Below are 13,248 nucleotides of genomic sequence, written 5' to 3'. Positions count from 1 at the left end.
TCTTCTGATACATCTGAAACTGGAGGTCTTTCAACAGGAACAACCGGAGTATCGCGTGAAGCAGGTAAGATATTATCAGACTCAACGGGTTTATCCCATAACCCAGTCCTTTCAAAGGTAAGTTGTGGTAAAGGATAAAGATCTTCCTCTTCAGACTCATCTTGTTCTTCATGGTCACCACTTTGTGCTGAACTTTGATTGTTTGATTCTCTTAATCTTTCGACTCCTTGTGCTCGAGTCATTGGCCTCCGGCTTTTTGGTGCTTTGGGAACACTCACTGGCATCCTCACCAGAAAACCAATTGGCAGTAAGTGATTACGGTGTAATGTTTTCACAGCGCCCAATCCCCGTTCAGGCTTTACTTTGTAAACAGGTAGGTGAGGAAGCTTTTCTATCACCAGGTAAGGCAATGGATTCCACCTATCCTGCAGCTTGTGTTTTCCAGTGATCCCCAGGTTACGCACCAACACTCGATCACCTTCTTCGAGAGTCTGATTTCGGACTCTAGAATCATAATGCTTTTTGTTTCTTTGATGATTCTTAGAGGCTTCCTCCATGGCCAGCTGATAAGCACTTTTCAACTCGCGTTTCATTTGATCCACGTACTGATGATATTTGACATCATCTTCACCTTCAGGAGATATTTCAAAACACAAGTCAATGGGCAGTTTAGCCTCTCGACCAAACATTAAGTAGTATGGCGAAAAACCAGTGGCATCATTTTTGGTGCAGTTATATGCATGGACCAGCTGGCATACATACTGGCTCCACCTTGACTTTTTGTCTGGATCGAGAGTTCCGAGCATGGACAGTAATGTGCGGTTAAACCTCTCGGGTTGGGCGTCACCTTGAGGGTGGTACGGTGAAGTTCTTGACTTATGGATACCCAACATTCCCAACAACTCTTTAATGACTTGACTCTCAAAATCGCGTCCTTGGTCGGAATGAATGCGATTAGGAAATCCATAATGCACAAAAAACTTTTCAAACAGTACCTTTGCCACTGTTAAAGCCTTTTGGTCTTTAGTTATAAAGGCTTGTGCATATCTGGTGAAATGATCTGTCACTATTAGCACATTTGAGATTCCTCTAGAATCCGGCTCTATAGACAAAAAGTCTATACACACCAAGTCAAGCGGGCCTGTACTTGTGATCTGCTGTAAGAGCGCAGCTCTCTGTGGCACAGTCTTACGCGCAACACATCTGCCACAATTCTTGATGTACTGTGTAATCTCAAAGGCCATCCTGGGCCAATAAAATCTGTCCTTTATGAGAGCCATAGTTCTCTCAACTCCAAAATGTCCTAGGTCATCATGCATAGCTTTTAGAACCATAGGCCTGTATTGCTCGGGTAGAATTAACTGACACACCTCTTTTCCAGATCTTTGGATGATTCTATATAGAAGCCCCTTCTTCATCTGGATCTTAGGACTCTCCCGCTGAAATATCATGAGGACAGGATCTTGTGTTTTAAGATCAGACATGGACTTCCTAGCTTCCATATGTTTCATCACGACCCCGATGGCAGGATCACATCTTTGTGCTTTTGTCAAGTCTCCTCTACTTAACTGGTCAAGTGGACTAACCCCAACTTGTGTTGGAAAAGCAAAAACATCTGGGATGGCTTTAGGAGATGCCCCAAGCTGGTCTACAAATCTGGAGGTGTCATTCATACTAACACAAACCTGCTGACAAAGAGCTTTCACTCCAGAAAGGGGTATCTTCTCCCAGTCATTCTGAGAATCCTGAGCATTCCTTGACAAAAGGTCAGCATCCACATTGCTTCTTCCTGGTTTGTACTCTACATCAAAGTCATAGGTAGTTAACGCAGCCAACCACCTATGGCCTGTGGCGTTAAGTTTGGCAGTTGTCAGCACATATGTGAGAGGATTGTTATCTGTCCTCACTGTAAACTTGGCTCCATAAAGGTAATCATGGAACTTATCCACGACGGCCCATTTCACAGCAAGGAATTCTAGCTGATGTATAGGATAATTACGTTCCGACATACTCAACTTTCCCTTACGAAAATTAACCATGGTTTTACTATAGTAAAACTGTAGTTAACTACGACCGTAGTAGCCGTGGTATTTTGGCGGAAACCATGGTTTTTAAAAACCATGGTTTTTATACCATGGTTTTACTGCAGTTATATTGTAGTAATACTATAGTAAAACGGTAGTTAAACTACGACCGTAGTAGCCGTGGTATTTTGGCGGAAACCATGGTTTTTAAAAACCATGGTTTTGATACCATGGTTTTACTACAGTTATATTGCAGTAATACTATAGTAAAACAGTAGTTAACTACAACCGTAGTAACCGTGGTATTTTGGCGGAAACCATGGTTTTTAAAAACCATGGTTTTGATACCATGGTTTTACTACAGTTATATTGCAGTAATGCTACAGTTAAACCATAGTAACCATGACTGTAGTTTTCTCCAAAAACCACGGTTACTACAGTCATGGTTATGGTTTTACTGTAGTATTACCAGTGTAGCCATGGTTTTACAAAATTCTTGAATTACATTTAAGCCATTTACTTACAACAAACATCTACAAAATAACAACAGAAAGAAGTTACCATTCTATGATACAGACTTTATTACAGAAATTACATAATCTGAAAACATATAGACTTGCATTTGTTCTCACATGTGACATAAAACAATAAACTACAAAGTTATACAAAATTATTGGTGATAAAGTGCAATGGTTAAATTCAGTTGCTAATTTACAAATAAAAAAATAGCAATTTGTTCCACTGTAATAATGATTTATATACAAATATAACACAAATAAACATGACTTAGAGTACCTTTAAATACACAGCATCTACCTCCTCTAAAAATGTCTATAACATGTAAACACGTGTTCAACACAAGCATGTTTGCAATTTATACTGTACATACATTAACAAGATGGCATTACTTAATTACTTCATTACTTAAACATTACTAAAAGTTTAATGGAAAATTCTTACATATACTACTAAACAAATTCAGAAGAAATTAGCAGTTCTTTGAAGAATGTTTAAAATGATATCCACTCACAAGAGATGAAGACATGCAGTCTCCTCAAGGGGGATGAAAACTCTAGGTGAAGAAGTTTTTGTTCAATAACATGTGATGCAGCATCCATGCCAGTAGCTGTCAGTATGAAGTCTGTCATATAGGCCAGCAGGTTACAGTCCAGCTTTGGTTTGGTTCTGTCTTGACCTTCAGCCCAAATGGACACAGGAGCTAAAATGAGAAGAATACACACCACATTAACACACGGCTTGCTGGAATACTCAACTGTACTATTGAGTAGCCGAGTAATAATGTCCAAGTGCAATAATGTCCATTCAGCCAGTGTTTTCATAAATAACCCATAAATTATTAGGGCTCCAAAAGCCAAGCAGAAAGAATGTACATTATATGATCAGCTGACTGTATTTTCTTTTACTTATACTCTTGAAAGGTTAAACAGAACAAAAAGTACAAGTCTCATATATACATCATTTCACGAAAGAGAAAATTAGATGGAGAAAGTATTGGTTTGAGTAGAGACATCTGTAACCAACAAAGGGATAGAGCTCTAGACACTCAATTCAATCGTAAATGCATGATAACAGATAATCAAGAAAGGTTTTCTCTCACCCAAAGCTATTGTATTGTTTCAACCTGGAAAACAGTGCATGAGTCACGTGGACCTATTTTATGGTGATTTTCCATTCCTTTTACAGTTTAAAAAAATATCTGTTACATTTCACTACATGGAAAGAACAAATCAGAACATTCTTCCAAATAGGGGTGGGCGATATGCCAAAAATATCATATCACGATTTTTTTTTTTTCAGGAAAATCACGATTCACAATTTTATCACGATTCTTTTTTAAGTTGGTTCTACTATTTTGTGACTGAGCATTACAGCCAAACTTAACAAATGTCCATATTTTAAAAACAAAGCCTTAGGTAACAAAATATAAAATAAAAAAGAATGGCAGACAGGGGCGAAGATAAAAGAAATTGTCATTATTTTCTTTGTTATTAAATATTAAGATCAAAGATACACATTACACATACACAACTTAATATACAAATTAACTAAACAGTGCTTTATGTTTTCAGCTACAGTAGGTGCATTTTACAGTAGCATTGAAGAAAGTAATTAAATGAACAAATATGATAATAAAACAAAACATAGACTTCACTGTATAAATTAGGGCTGAACGATATTCTGTTTTAACATCGACATCGCGATGTGCGAATGAGCGATAGTCACATCGCCGGAACATGCGATGTGAAGGGTAACGTTACGTTAGTAGCACCCATAGTGTAAGAGAACGGTAGCACCAGGGTAGCACACAGTAAACACAAGTTTGTTGTATGGCTTTTTGCTGGGGTGACATACGCGTTCTGCGTGCCTGCACAGTGAGGATCTGACAGGAACGCGCTCACCGCTCACAGCCAACATTCACTGGCAATCCTATAGCTAAAAATGCGCGACGAAGAGGATCCGCCGCAAAAAAGTCAAAAACCGCTATTTGGGACTAGACTATTTCATCTACAAAAAGGAGGATGTTGACCAAAAAGAGGTAGGCTACTTTGCTGGAGTGGTATAAAGTTGTGGATGGTTGTCTTTTAAAAAAAAGTTGTTCCGTGTTCGCATTTATGAGGAAAAAAACAATGTTACGTGACATTACGGACTCGTCATGCGGCCGTTATGAAAGCGGCACTAAAAGACTGCTTTAAAACTTTCACAGAGACCTCAAACAGAAAGCACAAAGCCTTTCTTTAAAACGAATTTCGTTTTGTATTAATTGTATCTTCATTTTAATCAGTATTTCATTATCCAATTTCCTGGATTTAATAAATAGCCTAAAAATTAAATATAGCAGCCAGCGCCTGAACTGGAGATTAAGCTATCATCCATGAACCGAAACTCAGCATAACACTCGGTGAGTTGCAAAGTTTTGAAAACGAACGTTAAGGGTTGTTTTAAGGACATGTTTGTGCATGGCCATAGACTCCCATTCTAAAGCGGTCATGGGCAATTCTAAAATAGTCAAAAAGTCGCGACAGGAACCATTGTCAAAATTTCTTTGTCCACCACTCTTGTTCATCCAAAACAAACTACAAAATAGACTCAAAGTGTTAAATACCGGAATTGTCCTTTAACTGACAAGGCATTAAAGTACATGCAAATTATGAACTTTTGTGAACTGCAGTGTCCCGTTCCGCTGCGTTAACATTTTATGTGAATATACGTCGCGTTGTTCAGTATGTTTGGACAGAGGCGCCAGAACATCGTCATATCGCACACCCCTACTTACAAAGTTCATGTTTTGTGTTCCACAGAGTAGATGACGACAGATATAAAATATTTTTTGGTAAGTTACTTATTCCTTTAATGTTTATCATATTTTGTTATACTGACATTTGTTAGACAACAATTAATTGGTTTGTAAATGTACTTACCACTAATACACTCGAATTGCCAATAGAACTCGCTTTCTTCCAGTCCAAGAATTCTTTTCCTCATGTTGGTATAGATTGGACAGTTTTTTGGGGGCAAACTGGGGACAAAAAAAAAAAAAAAAAAGATTTGAGAAAAAATTGAGATATACAGTACATACCATATAATCATTATATGTTTATTAATGGTATTCACTATGACTTCACTATTTACCTGGCAAACAGCTGATGGTTTCACACTCTCTCGTCTGTTTTAAAGAAGATGATAAATAGAAATGACATTTTTGACAGTCACAAATTGTCCAATGTCATTAAATATAATGCTTAAGACCTGTGCATGGATAGACAATTCTGTGTGGATGTCAAAATATATTAACAATACGGAACAAGATTTTAGATTCAAATTCAATTTGAATTGGTTATAGATCTGCCAGGTTCTCACAGTAGCCAATCACAGCGCACTCCCTCTCCCACTTCGGTTCACCTTCGTTCATCTTAGGAACACAAATGAAGATATTTTTAATAAAATTCTGAGGGCTTTCTGTCTCTCCATTGGGAGCAATGCAACTAACACATTCAAGGCCCAGACCGATAGGAAAGACATCATTGAAGTAATCCATGTGACTCCAGTGGTTTAACTGATTTTATGAAGCGATGCCGGTGCTTTGCTTGTTTTTGCAAAAAAATTAAAAATACTGACCTGCAATCCAGTAGGAGGAGCACTGCGACATATGTGAATTGTGTTGACTCAAGACCGGAAGTTGTTCCGTGAATGTGCTTTAGATAATATTATTTTGTAAATATAGAGGTAAATTATGCTGGGGGTTTTTTTGCACAAAACAAAGCACTTGCATCGCTTCATTAAATTGAGGTTAAACCACTGGAGTCACATGGATTACATCAATGGTGTCTTTACTACCTTTCTGGGGCTTGAATGTATTAGTTGCGTAGGCTACCAATGGAGGAACAGAAAGCTCTTGGAGTTCATTAAAAATATCTTCATTTGTGTTCTGAAGATAAACGAAGGTCTTACAGGTTTGGAACGACATGAGGGTGAGTAATTGATGACAGAATTTTTTTTTTACAATTTTTAGCTGAACTATACCTTTAAGTAATCCTGGAAACACCTTAATTCAACCACAGCATGCACTCGGTCCATTTTCTGGAATGACTGAAATGCAGATAAGAAAACAACAGTTTCACAAAAAAGCACAGCAGTTTTAGAAAGCTTCATATAAAGTACCCAGAAAAGTTCAATGTTAGCTGCAGCCCTATTTTACAGCGCAAATCTTCTCCATACTGTGCACTTTTATGATAGAAGCTTGTTCCCACATTTGAGAAACTGTTTACACAAAAATACTGCTTTAACTTTAATTTGTCATGCACTCTTGAATGTGCAAAGTAGAGCTAGGGCTACTGTATGATGAAAGGCAAGATGTTCACTAAAAATAAGATGAAGAAGTCAAATGGACAATATTTTTGATACTTTCAGAATTTAAATTAAGTAAATAAAGTGATAGTTCACCTCCAAATGGAAATTCTGTCATTAATTACTCACCCTCATGTAGTTCCAAACCTTTAAGACTTTCGTTCATCTTAGGAACACAAATGAAGATCTTAATAATGAAATCTGAGAGCTTTCTGACCCCCATAGACAGCTAAGCAACTACCTCTTTAACGCTTTAAAAAGTTAAAGTGATTGTAAAACTAATCCATATAAATTGAATGGTTTAGTCTAAATTTTGTGAAGACATGATCGCTTCCTTTATGATGAACAGGTTGACACTGTCACCATTCATGTTAAATACCCTTAAACGTTAAAAGGATGACAAGACAAATATTTCGCTTTCCTTGGACACGGCAACCTTTTCACGAATATATATATGACTTGACCTCAAAAACAGACGCAGGTCATCGCACGCACTCAGTCGATCACTCTCATTCACTGTCTGTTTAGGCTTAAGTGCAAATCAGCGAAGCCTCTATACAAACCACCATGATAAAAACAGTCTTGTTATCATTATTAACTTATTTTACATTCAATACACATGCACGAAGTTCAAAACTAGAAGGGTATAGCCTTTTGAAAAAAGAAAACACGCGAATATCACGGTTGCTGCGGCTACTTACATTCCTCTGCGGTTGGCTTGTCAGTAGCCAATATCGTAGTCAGTAGTCAGTAGCTTGTCAGTAGCCAATATCGGTACTGCGATATTGCGGTTATCGCCACAACAGATTTAATTTAGTCTTTTCTTCACACTTAAACAATGATTGGCGAACATAAACAGAAGCTCAACCGAACATGCTTGACACGTGAGAGCAAACCTCTCTCAAACGTGCTGCGCAACACACGAGAATGAACCTAGTTTGTTCTTGCATGTCAAGTAAACATGCTTGAGCTTCTGTTTACCGTACCTGAATTTATGAATGTTTATATGTGAATAAAAGCCTAAATTCAACCTGTTCATCATAAAGGAAGCGATCATGTCATCATATGGATTAGCATACAATCACTTTAACTTTTTAAAGCGTTAAAGTGGTAGTTGCTTAGCTGTCTATGGGGGTCAGAGAGCTCTCAGATTTCATTATTTAGATCTTCATTTGAGTTCCTAAGATGAACAAAAGTCTTACAAGTTTGGAACGACATGAGGGTGAATAATTAATGGCAGAATTTAAATTTTTGGGTGAATTAACCCTTTAACATGTTCAAGTTAAAATTGTAGCAAAATGATCATTTAAATGCTATTTTTTCTTAATAGCATTTACACTCACAGTTAAGACACTTACGATTGCATTTTTATAAATACCCGCAATGAACGTAGCAAAATTCAATGTGGATTTAAAAAAAGGATTCCGAGCCAATCACATCCCCGCACCGCCCTGTCAATCACTGCATCAAGTGCCTTAACTTTGAGTGTAAATGCTAGGAAACATAACTTAAATTATCATTTTGTTACAATATTTACTTGAACATGTTAAACATCTAATTTCTGTAATAAATAATAATTGTAATTTTAAAAACATATAAACGTTCAAATGTATGTTCAAATTACATGTTAAAGCTAGTGTAGTAATCCCAGCAGGCACTTTATCAAGATTGACATCACTCTGTCATTATGGCAAACAAACTCTTAGGACTAAAAATTCAACCTCACCAGAAAAAAGAATATCATAAGATTAAAGGGATACTCCACTTTTTTGGAAATAGGCTAATTTTACAACTCCCCCAGAGTTACACAGTTGAGTTTTACAGTTTTCGAATCCATTCAGCCGATCTCCGGGTCTGGCAGTAACTTACCACTTTTAGCATAGCTTAGCATAGATCATTGAATCGGACAAGACCATTAGCATCTCTCTTAAAAAAATTAACAAATAATATTTGTAATATTTCCAAAAAAAGTGGAGTATCCCTTTAAGAAACTCAAATAACTCATTGTACTGATACTTGCCTCACAGCTGAGGATGCAGGAAGACTTCCAGATATGTGATGATCAGTGAGACCAGCACTGGTAGTTTACCCCATCATCTTCATGATCTAAAAATCAAAAACACATTTGCTGAGTTTCAACAAAGTTCTCTGTTAAAATGAATGACCTGTACATGACTTAGAGATCGAGTGATCAACTATTTTATCTGTGTACTGTTCAGTGGTGTTCAGTCACGTTCAACTGCATACAGTATTATGGACTAATGTGAAGTACACCAGCATGGAACCTCTGGTTAAGCATTCATTTACAATAATTACCTATTAAATGTGTACTCACGACACAGAAACTCAATTGCTTTAAAATATATTTGCAGACGGTTAATATCACCGACTCGATTCGTACCTACACAATTTACACTCGTTATTGTCATGTTAAGTTGTAACGCTTTATACATTTGTTATTTGGTTAAACATAAACATAAAACCCACCTTTGAATTTCCTCTTCTCTTCATCTTATAATTCGGGTCCGGCCTCTGTGAAGCGAGGGAAGCCATGGTTGTTGTGGTGCTCGTGCTCCGAAGTTCCTGCTCTCCATCTATTTGAAAATGCAGTAACGGCTGCAGCGACCTTGGCCAATCAGATTTATGTTGCCTAATAGCAAAGTTAACATTTAACAGTTATAGTGGATAATGGAGAACAAAAGCCATATTATGTGTACACGCAATGACTTAATACTAGTCAAAGATTAAAGAGTGTAACTTATAACTTAACTTACAAGTCAAACATGGCTAAAAAGCATTCGGTGCAAAGCTAGTTTAACTCGCTAAATTAACGTCAAGTGGCTATAACATGTATATTTTCGACTTGTGAACTACATATAAACGTAAATTGTCAGAACTCACCTTTAAATTTCGTCTTCTTCAAGTTAAATATTTCAAATAAATCAACAAACTCGACCGCGCTGCTGTCGTGTAACGATAGCCTGCTTCCAGCTGTCAGTTCGGAAAATTCCTTGGCTGAAGCGATTTTGACCAACCAGCATCTTGTTGCTATGCCACATACTCAATGCATCAACCAATCATGAATGAAACAGTAATTTGACCTATCACTGCACCCTTGACGTGAGAACAATTAAAAAATTTTCCAATTGCTAACACACAATTTTGCAAACTATTTTTTTCCTAGTTTTATTAAAATACTTAACACAATTTACAAAACCACACATCCAAACTGCAAAATACCGAATATATCATGCAAAATGAAGCACTGCAACCAAAACTACATTATAGTAGTGGTTGCACACTTCATCACAAAATGGCACACACACTGCATTCATTCATATCACCAGGTTTTTGTCTAACCAACTACTGTTGGGCATAAAATCATTTTAGTACGCTTTGCCATAATACTAAAATAGTTCAAATTGTAGAAAATTCTTCAGATTGTTCACACAAATATTTGCAGATACACATATGCTGTTGAATTTTTTTTTTTTTTTTTACCAAACAAGTCAGTGCAACATATCCACAGCAGATATATTTACATTGGACTGAACAAAACCATGCTAAAAAAAAAAAAAAAAAAAAAAAAAAAAACCGTACACTGGCAATGTTCACTACCATGGTTCATTTTGTAGTTACTATGGCTTTACTACAAAAACCATGGTTCATTTTATGGTTACTATGGTTTTACTATAAAAACCATGGCTCATTTTATGGTTACTATGGTTTTACTACAAAAACCATGGTTAAACCAAGGTTAGTGTAGTAAAACCATGGTTCATTTGTAGTTACTATGGTTTGACTGGAAAAACCATAGTTAACTATGGTTCATTTTGTAGTTACTATGGTTTTACTACAAAAACCATAGTTAAACCATGGTAACTATAAAAAAAACATGGTTAAACCACGGTTATTGTAGTAAAACCATGGTTAATTTGCAGTTACTATGGTTTTACTGCAAAAACCATAGTTAAACTATGGTTCATTTTGTAGTTACTATGGTTTTACTGCAAAAACCATAGTTAAACCATGGTAACTACAAAAAAACCATAGTTACTACAAAAAAACCATGGTTAATTTTCGTAAGGGTTCGGCTGGCAAAAGCAATGGGACGAAGACCTTCAGAGTATTCTTGATTAAGCACTGCACCCAACCCATCCAGGCTCGCATCCACATGAAGAATGTAAGGTTTGCTTGGGTCAGCGAAAGCTAACACGGGAGCATTGGTGAGGCATTTTATGATTTTCTCAAAGGAATCATCACAGGCTTTGTCCCATCTATCAGCGAAGGGTTCCGACTCCTTGAAGTACTGCTGCTTCTCGGCACTACCAGATTTCCTCCTTTTCTGAGTTGGTGGGTAACCCTTAGTTAACTCGGTCAAGGGCCTGACAATGGATGAATAATTGGCAATAAAACGCCGATAATACCCACAGAACCCAAGGAATGATCGTAGTGACTTCAAATCTACAGGTTTCTTCCAGTCAAGAACGGTTTTCACTTTTTCAGGGTCAGTTGCTACACCAGCTGCAGACACGATATGGCCCAGGTATTTCACCTGGGGCTGGCAAAATTGACACTTATCAAGTGAAATTTTTAGGCCACACTCCTCTAGCCTTTTCAGTACCTTCAACAGGCGTTCCTCATGCTCCTCAAGGGTTTTTCCGAACACTATTAAATCATCCAGATAGACCAGTACTTGTAACAGATTCATGTCTCCAACTGCTGCTTCCATCAATCGTTGGAATGTCGCAGGAGCTCCAGTTATTCCCTGAGGCATCCTCTCAAACTGATAGAATCCCAATGGACAAATGAATGCTGTTTTCTCCTTATCTTTGTCTTCCATTGCAATCTGGTAATATCCGCTCCGCAGATCCAGAACAGAAAACCATTTGCTGCCCGTCAAACAATCAAGCACATCATCAATACGTGGCATGGTGTACTGATCAGGCACTGTGCGGGAGTTCAATGTGCGATAGTCAATGCACATGCGTATACGACCATTCTTCTTTCTTGCAATGACTATGGGGGAAGCGTAAGGACTGCGTGATTCTTTAATTATTCCTGCAGCCAACAGTTCCTGTATATGACGCCGAACATCCTCAATGTCAGCTGGGGCTATACGCCTGGATCTCTCTCGAAATGGCTTTGAATCACTGAGTCTTATTTGGTGTTTCACCCCACTGGCTAGTCCTACATCCCATTCATCTACTGAAAAAACTCCAGTTTTTTGTGACAGTGTGTTGATGAGGCGTGTTTTCCAAACTTCTGGAATTGGAGAGTCTCCAAAGTCAAACAAGCTAGGGTCTAGGGTCTTTTGTGTGGGAACTGATTTCTGTGGCACTGTGACAGTGTCTACCACACATACTTGAGCCACTAGAGTCCCGATAGGAATCACGGTTCCCTTCTGAGATTCATTCTGAAGGGGTACAAGGAAATGATCTTCATTCACAGAAGAAGGAGTCATCACAAGAGAGGGCATTAGGACACCAGCAGGAAGTTGACCATCTTCCGGCATCTCCATAAGAAGAATGTGATGGGCTAAAGGTTGGTGGGGCATGACCTTACACACAGCATAACTAGTACTGCGAGGAGGAATAGTTAATGGTCCGGGACCCTCCCATTTCACTAGTCCCACAACATCAGTAGATACTCTGCTGTTGGATGTCAAAGACTGTTTGGTAGCATTCAACTCATAAGGAAGTATTCTCAGCGAATTGACAGTGCTGCTATTGACCAATTCTTTGCAGTGAGCCAACAGAGTGTTAAGCTTGGAAGTATTTGTGCCAAGAATGACTGAAACCGGATCTGGACTCTTGGGGTCCGGACATACAAGTGCCAAGATTGAAATCTTCTCTTCAGAGAGTGATTTGACATCAGGAAAAGCCAATTCAACCGATATATACCCACTGTAAGGGTAAGTGGAATCACTGAGACCCCATATTGCAAGGTCTGAAAGAGGCATAAGAGGAACATGCGAAAGGTGCTGCTGGTACCAACTTTCAAACACTATGGTGACACGGGAACCACTGTCCAAGAGGGCTTTGCATCGCTGACCTTCAAGCGTGACACTAGCAAGAGGAGATGGGCCCACTAACCCCTCAGGTAAGTGGCTTGGCTTTACAGACTCTACTTTTCACTGACGAACAGAAAAGTTATCCACCGCGGCAGAGGCTGATTCTTTTCCACTCTTTCCCCTCCGAAGAGCACGGATCAGCTTTTGAATGACTTTTGCAGTGTTCTCAGAAGAATTGCAATGCGTGGCAATATGGCCATCCTCGCCACATCTGTAACAGAAGAAATCTGAAGTTTCAGGAGGTAACTGTGGTTTCTGGTTACTATTAGGCTTGATTCTGCCATC

The 13,248-nt window shown here is 38.2% G+C and overlaps 1 protein-coding gene across 1 annotated transcript in view; it reads right to left on the bottom strand.

Moving 5' to 3' along the window:
* The window catches only part of LOC311305800 (uncharacterized protein), a 1,224,369-nt gene that overhangs the window by 329,944 nt on the left and 881,177 nt on the right, over positions 1-13,248 (bottom strand). The gene's annotated exons all lie outside the window — the stretch shown is intronic.

The sequence above is a fragment of the Rutilus rutilus genome, assembly GCF_951802725.1.
Source record: "Rutilus rutilus genome assembly, chromosome: 1".
Lineage (NCBI taxonomy): Eukaryota > Metazoa > Chordata > Actinopteri > Cypriniformes > Leuciscidae > Rutilus > Rutilus rutilus.
Note: the sequence above shows the minus strand (reverse complement) of the source record. Positions and strands in the feature narration are given on the sequence as shown.